Below are 10,174 nucleotides of genomic sequence, written 5' to 3'. Positions count from 1 at the left end.
ATAGCGTGGTCTTATTTTTATTATTGTTTTAATATTAAATTATTATTGTCTAATTGTAATTGCATAAGTTGATAAAAAATACTTTGCACAATAGCTTTACCGCGGCAGTCCTCGAGTGCCACACGTGTTTTTTATGTGTTTCAAAACTTTCAGAACTATTGATTCTTTTTCCTTTATATAGTCTCACGTTATGATGTCAAAAGACGCTGATATACCTAAGGTATATATAAGATATAATCAGAACTTTGATAATTTTTTCTTAAAAGCAGTAGACTTCCGTATAATAATGTCACCGGTAAAAAGAAAATATAATTTACTTCAATCGCGAGGATAGAAAATTACATATTCTAACATTGTCGTGGTAAGGTAAACATGAATCGTCACAAAGACTTTGTCTTTACCCCGGCAACCGGATCCGCCGTGACGACGCCACATAACCTATCGCCGAGTCGGATGATCCGGCTTACGAATGTTTACCCGGCTGTCGTCCGGTCAAACAAGGATTGCTCAACTAGAATAAGAAATATGAACATTTTGACACTGCGTATTTACCAAGAGGCATAAGAAAGATCTTTGCGTGATGTTTTTTTTTTGGCAGAAATTCGACCATTACTGTCTTGCTCCAAAATTGTGCTCTCCAAAAAGATTTCTCTCTCTCTCTCTCTCTCGTAGGTGGAGGATTGAATTCACCCCCAGATACTTTGGTTACGTTGATTTAAGTTGCAGTCGCAAACTAAGAAAAACACATAAATCGAAATATTTTTTATTGCCCTTGTAGGCAGACGAGCATACGGCCCACCTGATAGTGAGTGGTTACCGTCGCCCACGGACTTCAGAAATGCCAGAGGCCGAGCCAAGCCGCTGCCTACTATCTTTATTTGGTATTCAAATATGAAGATCTAAATATTAGTGTGTAAATGTTTGTGATAATAAAATGCAAATCTTGGAACGAAAAATAAAACGGATGCAGTAAAAGAAACATTAAAAGCATAGAAATAATAATAACTGTGATATAACCCGCGGTGATTCGGCCTCAATTTAGGATTCCTTGTGTTATAGGTACCAGAGACTGATATGTATACTTTTATATGTTTATATAGAGATTATAGGTACTTAAACACCCAGACAAAGAGCAAGCAAACCTGTTCATCATACAACGCTTGCCTGAGGTGGGAACCGAACCCACGACCCTCGGCGCCACAGTCAAAACCACTAACTACAGCACCACCGAGTCAGTCAAAGCAAACGGAGACAAACAAAGAAGAAATAGAAAAGTTCCTTATTAAGACACGTTGCAATGGATATACTACCGCAGATATAACCCGAACAGGGTTGATGTGTTGCATGCGGCCGGTTGTAAAACTCATGCCAAATCTCTATGCATGTATGATAAGACGACATATTGCGTCGACCCCACATAATGTGCGATAAGGACAAGATGAAGAAGTCGTCGCATTAGAGAAACTGGTATCCAGTCGAGATTGTTTTGCACCAGAAAAAGACGAGTGATAACGTCGAGACCTATAGAATGTCCTAAAACTAACTTTTAGGAGAAGAATTGGAGAAAATCAGAACTTAGGATTTTCTTTTTACTGGTGGTAGGACTTCTTGAGAGTTCGGGTAGGTACCACTACCCTGCTTATTTCTGCCGTGAAGCAGTAATGCGTTTCGGTTTGAAGAGTGGGGCAGCCGTTGAAACTATACCTGCGACCTTAGAACTTATGTCTCAAGGTGGGTGGCGCATTTACGTTATAGATGTCTATGGGCTTCAGTAACCTCTTAACACCAGGTGGGCTGTGAGCTCGTCCACCCATCTAAGCAATAAAAAAAAATCTTGGGTGGGAAATGGTGGTGATATCACAACGTTATTTCAATCTCCCTTTAGATATGCGATCGAAGTTCCAATCGTATCCCATAATGGGTGTCCCACACTGACAGACACGCGTGGTTGCTCCGTGGGAGAAGTAAGCAGGATGGCGATACCTTCCCGTGCGGGCTTAATCTTGCCAGTAATACCTTTGAATTTTTGAAATTTCGACCCGCTTCTTCTGCTCTATTTCGATCGAAGCTTTATCTATCTATATATATATATAAATGAATTGCTGTTCGTTAGTCTCGCTAAAACTCGAGAACGGCTGGACCGATTTGGCTAAAATTGGTCTTGAATTATGTGTGTATTAAGTCCAGAGGAGGTTTAAAAGGTAGAAAATGCTCGGAATTAAATAAAAATAACAATTTTGTTTTCCCTTTGATGTGTCCCCCGGCGGACGGATTCCTTTTGTTTGTTTTAAGTTTATTTTATATAAAAATTTAGGTCTTTCATTTATCGATTGAGGGACTACGAAGTCTGCCGGGTCAGCTAGTTCAGTACTATAAAACAATTATTTATATGTATATATCGGCGCAACATTACTATTTAGTTGACTAAGATAAGTTAAATTTAATTGTTTCCTTAATGTTGATATTGTTGGTTAACTATTACAAATCCAACGCGTGTAAACAATTGCTTAAGAGGGTATTCAAGAGAATTCATGACTAAGCTACCGCCACTTTTCTACTATAAATACGAGTGACTATTGTCGCACAACACCTTACCCGGTTATGCTGGCATTAAAAAATCTACTTTACAAAGTTATCATCTTCATTTTATTCACAATGATTTATAAAAAATATGTAATAAAAATATATGTTATTTTTTGTACGTTATTACAAAGTTAAGTCGTACACTGTGTGCATTACTAATAAAAATCTTACGTTACGGACGTTTTTTCCCGGTTAGGGTACCCCTCCGCATCGTCCCATAAGGAACTTCGTTCGTTTCGTTCCAAAAACGCACAATACATTCCGGCTTGAAAAGCCAATCGGAGCGGAACTATCTGTTGTTCTTGTTGTACACTTGAAATTCAATAAATGGAATTCATTGGAAAAGTGAGACTTATTTTTTTTATTACTAAGATGGGTGGACGAGCTCACAGCCCACCTGGTGTTAAGTGGTTACTGGAGCCCATAGATATCTACGACGTTCTAAGATCTCAGTATAGTTACAATTTACTGTCACTATGTAAGGGATCGAATGACGTCAGCGTCTCACGAAATCAGTCGTGACGTCACAAGTCACTCCGTCATATACGATTCCTCAAATCCGAGCATATCTATTAATAGTTTTAGTTTATTTGTATTTACAGAACGCTCTGAATGGCTTCAGAAAGTTTTCGTCGAAGTCGTTAGTATAATAATATGGTAGTTTTGGGGCACGAAATAATTTGGTAATAATTACGGCGGAGTTAGGTTACATTGCTTTATGATGTAATGTTTTGATTGGGTCTTGTTCGCGAAACTGTTTTAGGCGGTTTCAACAAAAGAAGGTTTTCAATTCGACTGTATTTGTTTGTAAGTGTGTATGTAACCCAATGGCGGATCCAGGGGGAGGGTCATGGGGGTCATGACCACCCCCTGAGCTGGGTCCAGGACTTAGGTGGATCACTAATTGAATATAATGATTTTATTTATATATTTTGTCACCGTACAGATTTTATGTAACTACATACCTTCAATATTTAATTAATTGAATATAATATAATAACTTTGTATAATGGCAAACGTTTGGTAACGAACGCATCTTAATTTGACTATGTGAAAGCTGGATCCGCCCTTGATGTAACCTCAGAATTTTTCACCGGTGCTTCGATCTTGATTTTTTTTGTTTTTGAAAGTTGGTGTATCTCGTATTTTTCCAGTAGTTTTTTGTACTGACCTTACCAATTGAAATATTGACTGCGACTGCAACAATAAAGCTCTATAGTACAGTACAACGACTGGCCCGCCCTTCAAACCGAAATACATTACTGCTTCACGGCAGAAATGGGTTAGGGCGGTAGTACCTACCCGTGCGGACTCATAAGACGGTTTTTTTTTTTCCTACCTATTCTAGTAACCTTGAGGGGTTATTTTAGATTCCCCGGGCTACTAGGTGAGCTTACGGGGCTCAAATCGGGAGTGTTGCTAGCACTGGCCCTAGCAAGAGCAGTGCTTCACAGAATCTACCACCGGATCGGAAACGCGACCCACTGGGAAGATCCGGCGAGAAACTCAGTAGGCTGTAAGAACGCGTAAAATTATTTATGAACACATATTAAGTACGTATTTCATTAGAAAAAAAGGTACCTTCTTGCGGGATTCGAACACCGGCACTGTCGCATCGCTTGTCACGAATACACCAGGCGCCTTATCCTTTAGGCCACGATAATTTCGAGAACATGTAAGCAGCCATTTTCAAATGAGATCGAAATTCGAATTGGATCATGGCCGTCCCGACGCCGCGATGGTCGGATTGTCTATAGAATTTGTGACTGTTCATTTTACGTCTCAATTCGAGCTTGGCCGTAGGAAACGTGGGCCGTATTCGATTAAAACTACCGCAATAAAAAGCAATGTGAAATATTTAAATTTATTTAACGTATCCGAACGGTTTTACAGCCGTTCTTTACACGTGTTGCTGCAGAAAGTCTTTAAAAGCCGTTTACAGAGTCATAAAGGCGTATGTGAATTACTTCCGTTATGTTCAATCTGGACTCTGAATGTTCGGCGTAGTTAGGTTTATGTTGGTTTTATTAAAGTGCATCAAAACGTATCGCAATATGCGGACTTGAAAGGACCTACCGCTGGTTTTGGCTGGAGGCATTTTTAAAAATACCAGTATTTTTTCACTACAATTTATTGTTCTTTCCGGGTGAGAGTCGTTGAAAAAGAGTTAGTTAAAAAAATGTACTGCATGACTAAGTTTGATTTTGAATTGTTTTTTTTTGTTGCCCTTGTAGGCAGACAAGCATACGGCCCACCTGATGGTGAGTGGTTACCGTCGCCCATAGACTTCAGCAATGCCAGGGGCAGAGCCAAGCCGATGCCTACCGCTTAATACTCTCCACAAGCCTCGTTTGAAGAAGGACATGTCATAACGCTCGGGAAACACCGTGGAGGGGAGCTCATTCCATAGCCGGATGGTACGTGGCAAAAAAGATCTTTGGAAACGAACTGTCGATGAACGCAGCGGTTCCAGATAATATGGATGAACTCTGCTCCGATGGCGGGAGGTGCGACGATAAAAAGAAGATGAGGGATCATCTCGAATAGTTCCTGAAAGCATTGAATGTTTGTATTATTAGTTCATACTCAAAAGTGGATAGCCAAGTGTGAGCAAATAAGATCTCTAAAGATATATTCTTTTGATCATGATCGAATCTTATTGATTTGAATTACACTAGAACATTAGAATTTGAAATGTCAAAACATAGATCCTTCATAACGATCGACCTTCCTGGTCTCATAGATCAATCAAAGCCGGATCCACTTTGGATCTTAGTTGCGCTGCACGATCTGTTTTCTGGGAATTGGTCGAAGGTTGAAGTTGGCGTTGATACTGTTACGTTCTGGGGTTCGGGATAAATACAAATTCTACCAGATTACAACTTAAAACTGTATTTATCACTTACTATACACACAGAACACTTTAAAATTCTTAATTCGCTTCTTCCGCTTTAGGTGATCCGTTTGCTGTTTCCTTTCGAGTAGTTCCGATTACTAACTGACTGCGTGCCATCTCTGCAACGCCTTTATAGTCGATACGACATCCCTAGAATTATCGAGAATATTCCACACAAGTCGAGTATTGTGTGTTTCCGCTATCTGACAATAGATTATGTTGTACTTCTCGATCTCTCTCGACGTTACGAGTTTCATTGATATTCGTTTCGGCTAATTGGCGATAGATGGCGTTACTCTTACCGGCGTAACAATACGTAATCTCAAGAATGAGTATTGCGTACAGGTAGGTATATTATCTTGGCTATTTCTGTCGTGAATCAGTTTACGAGAACTCAGAGACATCTTCGACGTAAATGCAACCTTGAGACATGAGCGATAAGTCCCACTGTTATAATACAAGAGCTGCCCCACCTTTCAATCCCAAAGGCATTACTTCTTCACGGCAGAAATTATTAATAGGTGGTGATACCTACCCGTGCGGACACACAAGAGGTCCAACCACCAGTTGTGTTACCTATGGGCTCCTGTGACCGGATTAGGTGCGCCCTGGCCCCTTAATCTAGCAACGCGATCTTAGAATGGTGCAATTCCGTGTCATTAGCTGTTGTGCGATGACAATTAATTAGCATACTCAGCCAAACGCGGTTCCTCTGCGTTAATTAACAACGACGTGCAATTAACTAGGAAACGTTAACACGCATAATACGCCTATTATGTCCTCGCATTTGCATCCGTTGTAATGATTGGTATCAACAATTGTTTCAGTGGAACAAACAGTTTGAAGTAATCGAAAAGACAGACAGTTATATATCGAAGTCGTCGTGGCCTAACGGATAAGACGTCCGGTGCATTCGTGTTGAGCGATGCACCGGTGTTCGAATCTCAGGCGGGTACCAATTTTTGTAATGAAATACGTATTCAACAAATGTTCTCGATTGACTTCCACGGTGAAAGAATGACATCGTGTAATAAAAATCAAACCCGCAAAATTATAATTTGCGTAATTACTGGTGGTAGGACCTCGTGTGAGGTGGGTATCACCACCCCGCCTATTTCTGCTGTGAAAAAGTAATGTATTTCGGTTTGGAGGGTGGGGCACCCGTTGTAACTATACTTGAGATCTTAGGACTTATACCTTAAGGTGGGTGGCGCATTTGCGTTGTGGATGTCTATGGGCTCCAGTAACTACTTTACACCAGGTGGGCTATGAGCTCGTCATCTAAGCAATAAAAAAAAAACATGATTTAGACGCAACGGTCCTTCGTGAACTCGCGAAAAGATTGTTCGAGACAGGGTACATGATGGCGCAAGTTAAAATTACCCTTACGGGTTCAATCTTGTGGTTTCTTTTCAAACGAACGATAAAGAACTGGGACTGACTGCGTGGCCACACGACAAGAACTGTAAAGCATAGAAAACGACGGAAATAATAAAATGAAAACAATAAATTCAAGATACGGACCGTAAAAGTAGTTTAAATGTCTGCCACTCGTGAAAACCGAAGAATTTGTCATTCTGAAATTCAAAAGGGGGTATTTAGTTTACAGGTCAACGTTGGTGATGTATATGACGTGGTGGATTAGAAGAGAGTCTCCTAATGGTATCAAACTAATTAGTTGTCGGTCTCACAACTCAAATACAACTCAACCGCGAACGCTAGATGCACTTACAACAAAGCAAAAGGCCTTTAAGCAAAGTTTTGCAACTAGTCTGGTCAATACTGGTCCGGTCTGATCTTTAAGTTATTTTCGTATGCAATTGACCAGACGAATTCACAGCGCTAGTTTCTTATTTATTTTTATTGCTTATATGGGTGGACAAGCTCACAGCCCACCTGGTGTTAAGTCTTTACTGGAGCCCATAGACATCTACGATGTAAATGCGCCACCCACGTTGAGATATAAGTTCTAAGGTGTCAAGTATAGTTACAACGGCTGCCCCACCCTTCAAGCCGAAACGACGCATTACTGCTTCACGGTAGAAATAGCATGGACTCACAAGAGATCCTACCACCATAAGCAAATAAAATTAATCAAATAAAGAGAAAAACGTAGCGTTCAAAAGCGCATTCCATCAACTCAAACATCTCATATAATTTCCGTCTGCAACTGCATACAAATCAACATTAACTGGGACATTAAACATATTTTTAGAGCTCGGAGATCGATTACGTTTCGTTATATAGAATCACGATTGCATACGAACGACCACTCAGTTTTCAACGCTTCAAATCTGAATTATTACAACCTGTAATTTCGGCTTTCATGCGCAAACAATACGGTATTTGATTTGAGAGCGTTTGGTTGGCGCAGTTTGTTTAGGCTCATAGTTTGGTCGGTTATGTGATCAGATTCCAGCTTCGTATAGTTACTTCTACTGCTTTCTTATGGCACGTGGGTATTATCCTACCAAATAACATATCAGCTGACATTCTTAGTCTGGCTGTACTTGTCCTTGTTTTGTATGTGTTTAGACCAGAGTTTCCTAAACTTATTTTGTCTACTGACCAGTCTGAGAATAGATTATTTTTTAGCGACCCCATTTTTTCACCTACTTCAAAACCACTACGAACTACACACTACACACACACTACTACACTACACACTACACACAGCGAAAGCTCAGTCGGTGTCTAAGAGTCCTCCCAGATGAAATTACAAATCGCTTCCCAAGGTTCCACACAACGCTCCCATTTTTTCTGGCACTCTTACCGCCCCCCCTTTAGGGTTGTAGCGTCAACAAGGGGGCGTTATCGTTTAGACGAATAAACACGGAAAACACTTCTAATAGACTTGTAGATTTGGAATGTCACTGGAAGTGTTTCAGTAGACACTTTAGACAATGATGTCTATTGATACATTAGTCCTTTATTCGATCTATAAACTAGACCGTTATTGTAGATTCTCGTACAGAACACGAAATACATAACAGACACTAATCAATAAATCGTGAAGATGAAACTCAAGTTAAGAAATAGCTCAGTCTTAAGACTAACAAAATTATTTAACTTTTTTTTTCAACATATCTACTAGCTTGACATGTATCCAACTGTCTAATTTTCAGCAACTTCTAAAAGTCCGTTTAACTTGAAAATTTGCACACGTATCAAGGACCGATCACAGTACAATAATTTTATTATTATTTTGAGTCAACATCCTAATCAGAATCTCCTCCTCGCATCGCTCTCCTCATTACTGACTCTCCGCTCTCATGTACAATTGCTCTCCATCTGCTGTGATCCTTGGCCTCGTGGAGGCCTCGGAGGGCATCGTGGAGCTTAATGTCCAGACAAGATCGAATTTGGTCCGATCATCTCGTGGGACCATCAGCAGAATAAAAAAGAAATTACTTCTGTTTCCTGTCTAGTTGAAGTATCTTTACCATAGCAATAGCCATTAGCATCGCGTCTCACAATTAAGATCCTGAGTTAGGCAAGCCGATCATTTTCATCATAAGCATTTCGGTTAATGGAAAGTGCTTTTTAAATTAAAGCCGCGATTGTTAATGTTACGATCGTACATTGTTATTATCATTGTCATTGCTAGTCTTTAATTAACGATCGTGGAGTATTAAGATATTTTTTAATGTGTATGTTTATTAGCCTCAGCAGACATGTACCGATTATTTGGAAGCTTAAAATGTTCTAGCATTGCTTAAAGTGCACGCTTCCCTTTGTCAGGACGGGACGAAAGTTATAAGATAAAATAAAAAGTATCTAGAGCACGCAATTCAAATTTCATTAAACCTAAATTGGTCATGACATTCGTTATACACATTCACCTTTTGACGTGTGAATACGTATGAATAAGTATGAATGTCATTCGTGACGTATCGTTCCTTATTAGACATTAGAAAAGTGACAGTGGAAATATTCTTGGGCCACGTCATCATCCCCTCGTGTTGGGGGTGTGGCGTTCGAAAATACTAGTGGTAGAACCGCTTGGGAATCCGCACGGGTAGGTACCACCACCCTGCCTATTTCTGTCGTGAAGCAGTGATGCGTTTCGGTTTGAAGGGTGGAGCAGCCGTTGTAACTATACTTGAGACCTTAGAACTTATATCTCAAGGTGGGTGGCGCATTTACGTTGTAGATTTCTATGGGCTCCAGTAACCACTTAACCCCAGGTGGGCTGTGAGTTGGTCACCCCATCTAAGCAATAAAAAAAACTACACAGCACTTTCGCATTTCCATCCGAGAGTCGTCTAGTTAATATGTATTAAGATGGATTACATTAATGCCTTTAACTTAGCTCAACAAAACAAAAGAAGTCTCACTGCTAAAACATTAAAAGCCCCGATTGGCAAAACGAATGAAGAAAAAAAAGCACTCGCAGTAATATTTCTTGTTTACTCTCGCGTCACAGAAATTCTTGTTGACGAGTTTCAACAAAATTAAATTAAGGTTCGCAATTGTCAAGGCGGCCATCTTGAAATGCAGTTTCAACAATTTGTTTTTGGAATACTCTAGCCAGAATGTTCTATTGCCGCATTTATTTAAATCGCGTCATGCAAAAAAGAACCAAGCAATTTGTTTGACCTTTTTTTTTTTCATTTCAATTTATTAACACTTTTGGGGCAACGGCAGGATGGTAAGTTCTACCTTTCTGTATGGAACACACAACAAAAAGGTCCT

This window comes from Bombyx mori, chromosome 24 (genome assembly GCF_030269925.1).
Source record: "Bombyx mori chromosome 24, ASM3026992v2".
In the NCBI taxonomy this organism is placed as follows: domain Eukaryota; kingdom Metazoa; phylum Arthropoda; class Insecta; order Lepidoptera; family Bombycidae; genus Bombyx; species Bombyx mori.
The sequence above is the reverse complement of the archived record's forward strand: the minus strand, read 5'-3'. Positions refer to the sequence as shown.